This window comes from Pteropus medius, unplaced genomic scaffold (assembly GCF_902729225.1).
Source record: "Pteropus medius unplaced genomic scaffold, Ma_sr-lr_union100, whole genome shotgun sequence".
NCBI lineage: Eukaryota > Metazoa > Chordata > Mammalia > Chiroptera > Pteropodidae > Pteropus > Pteropus medius.
The window spans coordinates 2,742,780-2,756,387 of NW_024342469.1; positions in this window are offsets into that span (position 1 = coordinate 2,742,780).

Consider the following 13,608-nt stretch of genomic DNA (forward strand, 5'->3'; position numbering starts at 1 on the left):
TTCGAGGTCTGCAGGCCAGCGTGAGACTCAGGACACGGCACAGCAGCCAGACCCGAATCAAGTCCTTCTCAGAGAGCTTTGGCAGCATCGCCAAGGGGCTGGGGCCAGGATCCCCACTGACGAGCCCTTCTCTTCCCGGCAGAACGGGGAGGGCTCCACAGGTGACATGCAGGGACCCTGACGTGCCCAGGACACACATGTCTGGAGAACCCGCACGTGTGGAGCCAGCAAGGAGCCCAGGCAGGTCTGCGTGACGTGATGTGCAACGCACACGCAATTCACCGCGGCCTCTTCCGGTTAAGGCACAAGAATGCTGCAGCCCAGGCACCATCATTTTATTATAATTTAAAATGTCATTATAAAAGGCCGATTTGAATGTAAATATCGTTCTTTAACACATGAAAGGCGAATCTAGATTTAAGAGCCCCAAATCAGCAGGTAAATATTTCGGCTACATGCTCTTCCTGCCATCTGAAATCCCAGAATTAAAGAAGGGTGGTTCGCAGAGAAACCCGGCCCTGAAAAGCCGAAGGCATCAGAAACAACGTTCCTTTTTTAATCGCAAGGGAAAAGCTATTACTCCTTAAAAAAAAAAAAGGCCCTTTTTACTGCGTGCCTCCCGTGTACGCATTTTCTGACCCCGACCGCCAGGCTCATTTGACGACATTAACCATTGCTTCTGCGAGTCCCATCCTTGCCCAGAAAACCTCTCGGCCCCTGATAAACAGCGGGCCACCGTCCGTCCACGCGGGCCCCTGCGCTTCGCTGAAAGGCAAGTCTCCCGTCCAAAATTTCACGAGACGACCGTATGGTATGCATAGCATTTTACGTTTGAACTCCCCCCACCCGCCGAAACAAGTGGATAAAAGCTTGCGTTTTAGGGTTTTTCTAGCCCGTGTCATGAGATTCCAGTCTTTTCCATCTCGGTTTCACCAGTTCTACCCCTGGCCTCAGAAGCCGTTTTGGCCATTCCCAAAAGAGAGCTTTCTTCATAGTACTGGGGCCCGGGGGGGGCAGGAACCTGAGTCAATCTGAAGAAGGTGAAGCAGCTCACAACTTAGAGATTCCAGGATTTAAAAAAAAAAAAAGCAACAGCAATTACAACAAAAAACAAACCTCATTTTTGAACCTAAATATTATCATTTTGCCAACAAAGTCTTTTGGGTAAAAGGGAAGCTTGGCAGGGAGTGGACTCTCATTCACACCCACAGGGGCAGCTCCCTTTTCTGTCTTCCACCACTGCCTCAGGGGCATCCGCCCCAGCATGGGTCCCGAACCCGGCTTCATGCCCGGCCTTCCCAATGTCCCCCTCCCACGAGTCTGGGAAGAGCTGACCACCTCCCACCCCATGCTCTCACTACAAGCCCCATTCGGTCAGACCCTGCCGAAGTCCCTAACATGAGCCGGGGCCCAGCCTCCTCTCCCGGGGTGCCTTCCTGGCTGCGTCGACGCTGTGGGTTTAGCGGGAAGAGGACTGAGCTGCTCCAGCACCATCCCCAGCAGCCGAGCAAGGAAGAGGAGGTGGCTCGTCGGTAGGCCTAGGAGGGAAATTCTGTTCATTCTATTAAAAAACTTCCACCCAGTGCTAACTCTGGGCCAGGCCTGTCGGGGGTTACAAACACAGCCTCTGTGGCAGGCAGGGTGTCTGAGGGCCCGTGCTGACTCCACCCACGCGGGCCAGGCTCTCCGGTGACCCGCAGGCTGCTCGCAAGTTCACCAGAGAAGGGATCTGGGATACCAGAGAATCACAAATGTCCAAAATCGCTCTCGACGGCCTCCCCCTAACCCCTTGAGAACGAACCCTTCCTCTTCCAGCCCGTTTTTCTCACTTTCATTCTGCAAACCCCCAGCTGACAAAAGCCAACCAGGCCTGGCGGCGCGGGGGCGCGGAGGTGGTGGTGGAGGCCCCCCCATCCGGCCCACGATCCGAAACCCGGCTACCTTCCTGGTGCTTGTGAACGTGCCCTTGCAACCCTTCAGAAAAAAAGAAACCACAGAAGAAAACAAAATAAACTTGAGAAAGTTTAAACTCCACTCAACAAAGAAAGCCAGACATTCCCACTGAAGCGTTCCAAGGACCAAGTCAGGGGACCTGCTTTCTTCCTTTTCTATAAATCTCTGTCTCTGACTGAGTTAGGGCCTGCGATACCCAGACACTCCAGCTCCGCCGTCCCAGCCGACGGGACACGGGTCGGCCCCCAAAATAAATATTTCGTATAAAAGGTCCATTGTCTTCACGTGGAGACAATTGTTGTTTTTTCTTCCTCCTTCGAGCCGATGCCTTTTAGGGTTCTCTCTTGTTCCAGCAAGAGGTTCTGATGAAGTGCAACCTTGCTGGGTCCTCCCGTACGACCAGCTGAGAGAGAAGACCCTCCCAGAGCAAATACCCCGAGAAGCGTTTGCCCAGATCAGGGCAAAAGACAATGAACTCGTCCAAGGACGCTGGTAGCTGGGGTGGCCAGCCACTCTCGACCCCCAAGTCAGGATGTCCTGCCCTCATTCTTTCCCTGGACCCCAAAAAGGTGGGGGGGGGCCGTACATGTCAGGCCCCGGGGCCAGGTTAGCTCCTCAAAGGAAGGGGTGCCTCCTCGTGAGCGTGATCCAGGACCCCAAGAGAACTTGGTCCCATATACTGCACGCAGGCCAAGTCTCAGTGACAAGGAAAGCCCGAGCTTTGCATGCTCACGGCCTGCCTTGAAAATATCACCAAAGCTCCCTTTGCCACCACCTGTGGGGCAGGGGAGTGTACTTCGAGGTGCCCTTTCTAGTGAAACCAAAACTGGACTCTGTTTCTTAGAAACTCAAAAATATAATAACGACCAGCAATAAAAATGGAGATTACCATTTACAACAATGACAATTAAACGGCAGCAGCCATTTACAGCGTCCCTGCCACGTGCCGGGAACTACGTTTTGTGGAAATAATATCATCTGAACCCTCCAAACAACCCCGAGGTCGATACCATTATTCCTGCTCTAAACCTCAGGGCACAGGCCCGGGGGGGGTGAAGTGACTTATCCAGGTCCCGCGACGAACCGGGGGCAGGGGCCAGACTGCAGCTGCCCGGATGTGAGCTAGGACACCCCATTTCATGGGATTTCTGCAAGAGTATCCTCTCTTCTCCCCAAACGTGAAAACACACCCGTCAAGCCCAGTAACAACGAAGCATGGTGGTTTCCAGATGTTTTCCGGCCTGGGCTGGAAGGGCCTCCCTCCCTTCCCAAACACTGTCCCTCGGTGCATGTCAGTATCTGGACACTGGGGAGCACCCGCCCTGGCCTCTCCCTCTGAGGCAGGCCTGGTCCAGGCCAGGACGGAACAGGCCCCAGTACCCTTCCGAGGATGGGTTCGGAGTCAGCCCCGGTCGCATGTAAACCACACAGACCCAAAAGGAACCCCGCTGCAAAGCTCCCCACTGTTCCCTCTGAGCGAAACAAATGCTGTCTGCACCTGTCCACGAGGTGAGTTTGAGACCTGGCCACGGTGGAGGCCTGATCACCGCATGCTGCCCAAGTGAGCGGCCGGCCCCCACCAGAGGCCCCGCAGCCAGGATCCAGGGCCTCCGGCGGCCGGAGGCTGGGCACGGCGAGGCCCCAGTGCAGGCAAGGGGCCGCCTTCGTTTAAAAAAAAAAAACAAGAATTCCAGGGCCACCTTCCCACCGGGCCACCACGGCCCGTGAGATCCTGCCCCCTGCCTGGTACGGTCTTTCTATTAAATCCAGAAGTGATTTTAAAAAAAAAGACAGGCACCAGTTTCATTTCCAGAACCTCGTCTTTTGTGTGCATGTCATCAAAAATAAATTGTGCCTGCCTGGGATATCCCAACACGGCAAGAAGCCCCGGTAGGACCTGAGTCTCCACTGGAACTGGGCTGGCTCTAAAGGACAAGGACAAAGGCAGGACAGGGCGGCATTGGTGACGAGGCAGGGCCTCGGTCCGTGGGGCGGCCCGAATGTTTGCTGGAGGCTCCCAACCCCGTCACCTTCTGTGTTCCGGGGGGACACTTAGGGACAGGAGATGGACCTCTGGAGCTTTGACAAACAGCAACTCCCTGCTACGTGGCCCTGGGGGTGCATCCTCGGATGCTCGGGCCTTTCCCTGCTCCCCTTGTCTGGCCTACAGGCCCGTGAAGGAGCTACGGGTATCCTTGTTTTGGGGTCTGTTTGAATCCTGGGGGTGCCCAAGAACCTGGGCAGAATGCCACACCATTCCCACACATGTCACGATACGTTACAGGTCCTCTGTGGACCTGGGAAACATCTCCCACGTTTTGCAGGTGAGGCCCCGATGGAACTTGAGCTTCTCATAATTACTAACCTCGTCGTCGCCAACGCCACGCCAAACACAGCTCCTGGCTGGAGCGGCACCGCCTTCGGCAGCTGTGCCCCCGTTTCTGAGATCACTCCCGAGCCTCCCACCCCAGGTTTCGTGTCTGCTAATTGCCTCTGATAAAGTCATAAATAAAAATTCAAAATGCGGGGGGTACGGGAGGGTTAACGGGCTGGCGAAACGGCGGGCCAGGTTAGTCCGCGAGACCGAAGCAAACTTTCAGCCTCGCGGCCAGACCTTACTGAAACCTTCTCTTGCCTCTGGGCTCTGGGAACCAGGCAGCACCAGGCAGCCCAGGGAGAGGGAGAGGGAGACGAGAGGCAGGCCTGGGCTGCTCAGGCCTCTGTCCACGTTCCCGATAACATGGCCTCCAAGCGCCAGCTCACAACTCTGAGGTGTCACGGAAACAGCCCCACCAGTATACTGTGGCCCAAGCACCCATCGAGGTTATCAAAACCACATCACACGATGAGGAGGCTGGAGGAGAAATCGCACCTGTGCTGTGATCATATTAAAAAGCGGGCTTAATCCCCCACAGGTATGGGTTTCATTTTAACAGAATAGGTACACGCAAGTACAAACATGCATTTTAAAACCCCAAATAGCTAGAACCAATGGATTAAAATAAAATGAAAACAGTGCTGGCCTGCAGAGGCTGCCTCGGCTTCTGAAACCCAACTTTGAAGATGTTAATTTCAGCGTTCCCCTAAAACCCTGTAATTAACGGCAAATGTGCATTCCTTCACCCCTTCTCTTGCTCCCCACAAACTGCCCAGGGGCCGTGGCCAGGCCTGTGTGTGAGCCACCTATAAAGGGGGGTTTATTATGCAAAGTTATGAGTTGTTTTTCGTTTTATGCCACCATAAACAACAGCTTCCACACAAGGGCCTTGCACTCAACCAGCCCCATCGCCGCCGATGCTTGACGAGCCCCCCCCCCGCCCCCAAATCAACTCTCCATAAATGCCGGACCAACGGAAAAAATAAGCAGTGCTGGTTTAGGAAGAGGATGAAAGATTTCAATTTTTCAAGGAAGAACTGTAGCTCCCAAATACCCCTTCTAAACACATCTACCCTGAAAAGACATGTTTTCTCTTTTCCTTCTATTCTGTTTGAGATGCCTGCCAACGCTATTTTATGTGTGCAGCAAAATTATCTCCGGCAAACAGCCCGCACACCTGAGATTAGAAGCTGTATTTCACAAATTCCAAGTTGCGGAATGTTAAAAAGACGGCCGTGGAGTTCTTGCAGGCTGGCTCGGCTTCGGGTTCAAGAGCAACCTCCTTCGCGTGCCCCTCGTCTGTGGAAGGCCTGTCCTACAGAAGGGCTCTTCTTAGAAATCTCTTCATTAATATTTAAATAGTAAGTACCGAAAGTGAGAAATGCACTTACCGCCCTCAGGAGTCGCCTTGAACCCCACGGTGACCGTGGCGCACAGGTCGATGGCCGTGCCCTTGCCGGAGGAACGCGCCCGAGCGCAGCGAGCGCTGCGCTATCGTGCCCACCGCCGCACAGGCCCCGAGTCCCGGACTCCAAACGCCTCCCTCCCTCACGCGCCGAATCGGCGGGAGCGAAGCGGTGGCTTCTCCCGCGACTCTTCGCAGGGCCGGTCGGCTGCGGGACGGCGCCCGGCGAAGTGCACAGCCAGGGCCCGCTTCCCCGGTCCCGCACCGCGCCGCGGACCGCGCCGCTCCTCTTTTCCCGGCTCCGGCTTCTCTGTACTGAACCACCGGACCTCGACGAAGAGTGGCCCGCAGGACGGGGGTCTCCGCGTCCGCGACCAGCGCCGCGAGGGACCTTTGTCCTGGACGAAAACGAAAGCGCGCCGGGCCGGGGGCGCCCACACCCCGCCGCGGAGGTCCGGGCCGGCGCGCCCGCGACTTTCTCCAAGTTCACGTGCATCCCAGGGCGGGCGGGCGCTGCGGGCCCGAACTTGCAGCACCCGGCCGTCGGGCGCGCCGCTGGCTGCGGGCAGGCTGGGGGCGGCACGGCGGCGCTGGCCCGGGCCACAATGGGAGCGGAGGAGCGGCCGAGCGGGCGCCGGGACAGCGCGGGCCTGGCCTCCGCGCGGCCGCTCGTCTGGCGCGGCCCGGGCGCCGAATGCGGCGGTGGCGGCTTGGCACAGACGCGCCGCGCGCCCGGTGCATGCTAATGGCCGGCGGCCGCGCCATGAATTATTCAGCAGCGGCGCGGAGGGCGGCCCGGTCCGCGCGTCCCCCGCCGCTGCGAAGCGGCGGCGGCGACTTCCCAAACTTTCACCGGTCGGCACCGAGGATGCGGCCCCCGCGGCGCCTCCGTTCCCGCCCGAGCGCGCCGGCCGCGCTTCCCCCGTTGCCGCCTATTTTATGTCTTTTGTCTCGGAGTTGGCACCTGTCCCAGAGAGCGCGTTTCCCTGCCCACCCCTTCGCCGCCGGATCGGGGCGGGGGAGGGGGTAAGGGGACCTAGAGAGGAGGGGACGAAGGGTGGGGGAAGCAAGGCCCCTACGGGCCCCGCAGCCCTGGGAGACCGCCCGGGGGCGACGGCCGTGCCCGCGTGCCCGGGCGCCCCTGCTCTGCGGGGAGGTCAGGGCTTCGGCTGTGCCCGGAATACCAACGAGGCCTCTCGGGGCCCCCGGCTGTGCCCTCAGCGGGCGAGGACAGGGCGCGGCCCCTCCCCGACTCCCCCCTTCGCCGCGCACCCTCCTCCTGGGGCTGGCGCGCGCGGGCGGGGCGGGCGGCGCGAGCAGCGGATTCGCCGCCCGGGCCCTGCGCCTCGCCCCGCAGCCCCGCGTGCGCGCCCCCGCGGGCACGCCGCCCCGGGCGCTCCCCTCCCGCGCGCCCCCGGGCCGCGGCCCCGCCCGCCTGCCCGCGCCGGGAAGGGGCACCGTGCTGCGGGGGCCCAGGCGCTTTCCGCTTCGCGCCCTGGGGCCCGCGCGCCGGAGGGGGACGGCAGGCACGAGCCCCGGCCCGGCCAGCCCCCGCCGCCCTGGCACCGAGAAGGCTGCCGGAGCGCGCTCGGCGGCTGCGCTCCGAGGCGCTGGCTGCCATGATTGCGGGCAGCGGGGCGCGCGCGCACGCTCGGGCCGGGCTTGGGGACTCCCGGCCGACCGACGGTCCTTGGCCAGACTGCAGCCCCGTGTGCGCTGCGGACGGTGGCCGGGGTCTCCGGGCTCGTCCCTGCAGGGGCCAGTGTGTGCCGCGGAGCTCTAGACCGGGCGCCGGCACCGATCTCGGGGTCGTCGGCAGCCGCGGGCTTCCCCCCGGGACAGGGCGCGTGCCGGGGCTCTCCTGCAGGCGGCTTTCCGGACACCTCGGGCCCCGTGGAGCGAGGGGTGCGGTGCCCAGTGGGGTGGGGGTGTGGGGTGCACGGGATCTGGTGAAGTGGAGGGGGCAGCGCACTGGACCCAGAGGTGGAGAGGTTGCACAAGGTGCCTTGCTGGGGGGATCTTCCCGGTGCCCGGGAGCTGTGGAATGGGCGAGGGCACAGTGCCCGGAGCCGCTGCCCAGCTCCAAGCTCGCTCTCTTCCTTCCCCAAAGAAACAACTTCCTGCTCACCCCGGCCCAGGACGCAGGAGTTGCGGGGAGCAGTTCTAGGCCGCAGCTTGGCCCTCGGAGCCAGACGACTACACTGCTGCCCCCAGGCCACGCTGTTCTTTCCCGAGTCCATCCCTGGGGTCTCAACCGGCCAGGCTCCAGGGTCCAGACACAAGTTACAGTGCCAAGGAGGCTGCAGCAGCTTTTCCTGCCGACTCCGCAGCGGCACCTGAGTGGTTTCCCCGCCGAGGGGCCTGCCTGGGCCTCGGGCGCTAGGGGACACTTACACGGGGTCACTGTTCCGGGACCCCACCCCCTGCCAGGGCATGCCCTCGCTCAGATGGGCCTGGCTGGCTCCAGACGCCCAGGATGGGTGCCTGAGAGAAAGGAGGCCTCCTGGGCTCCATCCCAATGTCTCTCTGTGCCTGTCTCCCCCCCACCCCCCAAGCCAGCCTTGGCATTCTAACCAGTGTCCCTTGACGTCACATCTCGCCATTTCTGTTAACCAATTGAAACTTGCCCGTTGTCATAAAAATATATATACTTTTGATGCCATTGGTAAATTCAAAAGTTCCTCGTGTGCCCTGCTTCCCAGGAAACTCCATTCCAGTTGGGGGCAAAGCTGGGCCCGGGCAGCTGGAGCAGCTCAGTCAGGGCCTCTGCTGCCCACTCATCATCTCTTTAGAGTTTCCCTCGGCCCCCATGACCTTGGCCTTGAATTGTGCTGGACACCCACCCACCCCCACACACACCACTGCCACCACTCTATGACATACACGATTTTGGGGGGAGGAAGGGAGGGAGAGGAAAAAAACCCAGGCTATATTAAGAAATCTTCCCAAATTGCTTCCTTGGGTGTTAGAATCTCACTGTAGCCTCTTCTTTCTAGGGACAGATTTTTCTCCCCCACCCCCACCCCATTGAGAAGAAATACAGCTTTAGAAAATGGAGTAGAAATGTTTCCTGGTTAATCTTTCGTTGAAATCCTGACCAACTTTCACTTTCCCTAGCTCCTGCCGCCCAGCAGAGACAGCCCAAGCGGGGGTGGTTTCACAGCGAGGTGGGGTCTCCCTCTCTCCGAGGAGGGACCACCGTGGCCCCTCTCAGCTTTAAGGACTCAGGCTCCAGAGCTGGAAGCCCAGGAATTTTGTGCTCCTTCCCCAGAAACAAACGGCTCTCTGCAGCCTGCGACTCAAGAATGCCATACCCATGTTCTAGCAACACGGGGAAAAACGATCTCCCTCGTCTACCTCAGTCCTTTATCATTCTCTTCGCTGTTACAGTCCCCAGCCCCCCGACGAGGACAAGTGGAGTAAACGAACCCGTTCTCATGAGACGAGTATGTCAGGGCAGTTCGAAAGCCACACATCCCTCTATGACCCCCTCCTGCTCCGGCCACACCGAGGAAGAACCCAACCACTAACTGCCATTATAAATCCCTCCTTTCCCCCATCTTTACTGCATGGTTCAACTACTTTAAAAAACAGATTAAAGACATTTTGTGGTTTAGCAACTTTGGGGACTCCAGAACAAAAATGCTTCAGAGACAGGGCTGAATGCACAGACCCAAACATCGCAGGCCCTTTTCATACCAAATCTTGTTTTTCCAAAATAATGAGCAAGCTGCGTAATGACCGAATGGGGATTTTGCAAATAAATATATGGTGACTATTCTCACATAAAACCGTTCCCAAGCGCAAACTCCAGAAATGCTGCATACCTCTGAGATATGTTCTCAGACGCACTTACCGCATCCAACAGCCACGTGTAATCTATGACCACTTCCCTAAACACTCGAAATATTATAACTGATGTGATATATGTTTTGTGATTAAATGGGTGGATTAAAACATTGAATTTAAAAAGCCACAAAGAAAAAGAGATTATCTTCCATTATGCCGCTTACCACTTTTGTTCCATTGGTACAAATACAAATTTGACAACTGTATCATTACTGAAGGCAATGACTAAATGCCAGGATATTCGCTTTCTAATTTCCACCTGAAATCGTTGTATAATCGTACCGCTTGCTAACCTTTTTATTAGCTGATTTTTTCCCTCGCTCTCGCACACAGTCATAAGTTAATTTAATGCCTTTTTCCTCCTCCTAATTTTTATTTGGTAAAGCAAGAAATTGGATGAGTCAGAGCAATATTTGAGAACACATACTCTTTTTTTTTTTTAAATCCCCTCTCTACTTGGCATGGATTTATATATAATTTGGTTGCAGATTCAGAAGTCAAATTCTGCTTTAATCAAGGAAAATAATAGCACTCACGTAATTCCGTTGGGTGTTATTCAAGTTGGCTTTTAAAAGCCTTTTCCTAACTTGCTATCATATTATAGTATTCGAAGTAAATGTTATGAACATGTGTGCTCAAATTATTAAAAAGGAAACCGGAGAAATTTACTTTGTTGATGAGTGTCGCGATGGACACGTTTCCTGGAGTGTGTGTCTGTGGGCCACACGGAGCCCGAGGTCAGATGTTTGAAAAATAAGTCCACGAAGGCTCTCGCTATACCAGGATGTTTATAGTATCAGCCTCATACAGTTATTTTTTCCTGATTTCTCCCAAGATCTGCCTAATGGGAATGCAGCCGGCCACTTCCTGCTCTGCCGTGGACTGGTGTGTCCCGGCTCAGCCTTCGGCCACCGTCCAGCCTCGGCGAGCCAGGGTCACTTCGGTTTAGTTTCCCTTTTCTCAGCGTATCGACGTTGAATAGTTCAAACTTTTCTGTGTCCCAGGCGTTTCAAAGACTTCGGAAACAGATGCCTTTAATCTAATTCAAGCAAGTAGGATGAGTGTGAGCGAAAAACTTACATTTTTCACTTGGGTTTGGAACATTCAACGTATGCACCCGAGAATAGTGCTGTTTTTAAAGCTGGCCCCATAAACTTGAGATTGAGAGGTTTGTGGCGGCCTCTGGGTAAGAGGCCACTTCTTCAGTCATCCCAGTGTGTCCTTTTGAGGAGCCGCTAAGAAGCTCCGGGTACTGTGTGGAAAGGCGAACCAGGCTTATAAATTTTCGCTCTTTCGCCTTTGTCTCAAAGTAGCTTGCAGGCCTGGGATTCCATTTTGATAGGCCGATTTCAGAATAACTTGTGCTCCTACTTTATGAACCATTCATTTTGACTCTCAATCATTTACGCACAAGCCTGTCGGCATCTGTTTACCTTCGGTAAGCATTTTTTTTCCTTGTGGAGATAGTTGAGGAAGAGGAGAGGGGAAAGGAGCCTGCTATTTAGACAGAAGTAAAACAGTGAACAGAGTAAATCAGGGTTTACAGGGGCTCGGGCTGGGTAAGGAAATGTGAGCAAGCGTCCACAGAAAGGATTCCTCCCTTCCGAGCATAATGAAGCATTTTTCAAAATCTTTTGCTTTAAGTTCACTCAGTTTTATGTCAGACTTGGCGTTAGTTAACTAGCAACAGAAATGAAACCCTGGCCAAGCGACAAGCATGTTTGAGGCGTAAAGCACAGAGCCGGACACTGCATTCCCAGTCCCCCCAACCCCCAATAAAACCCAGCCTGCTGGCAGACCATTTCTGTATCTTCTTTCCTTTAAAAAAAAAAAAAAAAAAAAAGTATAAAGAACAGGCTTAGTGTGCCTGCAGCTGACCGTGGTCAGCAGCACGCTATTCCGCACCCGAGCAATCACTTGCCTTTTTAGGAACTTTCCGTAAGCAACTGTTTTATCATATTTCACACACCTTGTTAGCCCACACGCTCACTTTTCATGATGTGTTACCTGTGTGTATATTCTAAAAAGTCTAACAACCCTGAAAACATGCTTAAGGAGTTAATTATTATTTTTCAAATAAAAGAACATAAAAACAACTAGAAGTCCACAATAAATGTGTGTCTGATCATATATATAAATGTGCGAATATACTGTGTAAGATACACTCAGGCTAGTCTGCAAAATTCTTCCCTTATACGTGAGGAATTGCAATTAATATTTTGCATTCCAAAGTGGTAACAACACAAACCAGAAGGTATGAATTAAGGATGACAGGCCCATATCTCTGATTACATATGCACATATCAATGCTAAAGCTGGATTCTTAGCTTCGTGTAAGAGATGAGAAAAAGCACAATGCGGGGCAAATTTTTTAAAAATCAAAATTACCTTTCAAAGAGAAGTGGGTGCTAAATTTATTTTAGTCTCTCAATTCTGCAGTTTCTAAAATGGAGTCATCAGAAATTGGGAAGTTAACATTTTTTCTAAAGAATTTATTGTGCCACTTATAGCAAATTTTTATGAGCAATTAAAGATATATCAGAGTTTGGAGTTTAAAAGTTTCTGGTAGAAGGAGGTACTGATTTCCACGAAAATGAAAGGACATTGGAAAACTCGAAAAGAATTTCACTCCCCAAACGTCCAAGGAGTGCCTTCCTTTCGCAGTTGAAAAGCCTCGATTTATTTGAAGTCTTTTTGCGTCTTATTAATCCTTTAGAGAAATCCAAAATAGTCCTTATTTTAATGACCACATATGCTTTTTGAATCACATCTAAGGAGAATTTAGTGATTAAAAATCGAAAGCAATTTTAAACTCTAAAAACAGCCAAATGTTATTTTTCCCCTTTTTAAATAATGCTGAAATGCTCACGAAAGGCAGTTGAATTTTTTTTCTTCCCCGCAGACAAAATGAGAATTTTAGTATGATTTCTCAGTCATACAGTTTTCCAGGGAGCTGGGTAAATTATAAGCCCTGTAAGAATAAAGAAAAAAAAGGAAAGGAAATAAATCCTGATTTAGAACTCAAATGGTTCATTGTTAAACTGCAAGGGACAGCAAGAACTTTTTTACAAATCGAGGCTTCGCAGATCACTTCTTTAAAATGACTGCAACAAAACCTAAACTGCCTTCAAAATGGACACACGCAGGAGGAGGAATTTGGGGGGTGGTGTCGGTTACAAGTTGTTTGAAATTTGACCACTCTGCTCTTATTTATTGAAATACTCCTATTTTATTTTTAGTTTTTGGTTAAATCTAATATGATTTCACACAACATAGGTGAATAATTTGCTTTATATGCACTGAAAGTTTCACTTTCTTGACTGTGTAAATATCACAGCTTTTAGATCCGGTTAACGGAAAGGCAGGGTTCAGGGCACATTTTTCACATATGTCCTTCCTACAAAAAGTAAAGAAATGTCTTCACTAAATTTATCAACGCAAGGCAGTATTTAATGGCTGCAAAAGAAAATAGTAAAAATGAAAGCCAATGCTTCTGCCGCTTTGTTTCTATTTCTAGAGCAATGCTTGGTGTGATTCCTAACTTTAAAAGTTCGTTTTTTTAACCAAAAGAAGGTAAGAATGTAAAGAATCCAACAAGGGGTAACATTAACTTTGAAAATAAGAGTCTCTATAATTTTTACACGATAAACATGATTTTAAAAATGTATTTTGAAACAACGAGAGGGACGAGGACAGGCATTTCCACTCCTGTGCTCAGTTTTCGCGGATGCCTGCTGCAGGAATTTTAAACTCTCATCAAAGGTTTGCGGGTTTTGCTAATATCTATTAACCAGTTTTTCAACTCTGTATTCTAAATATGCTACAAGATCCCGCTTTCAGAGCGAGTGGGCCCTGCCCGCTCTCCCGGTCTGGGAGGCGGCCGTGGACACAGTCACGGCCACCTTTCCCTCACTCTCACAAATTTTCCAAAATTGGCAGTCTCTCACAAGTAAAAGGCCGGAAATTTCTAGGACTCCGAGGCTCACTGGGAGACGTCTCGCGTTGGGGGAAAAAAAAAAAAAAA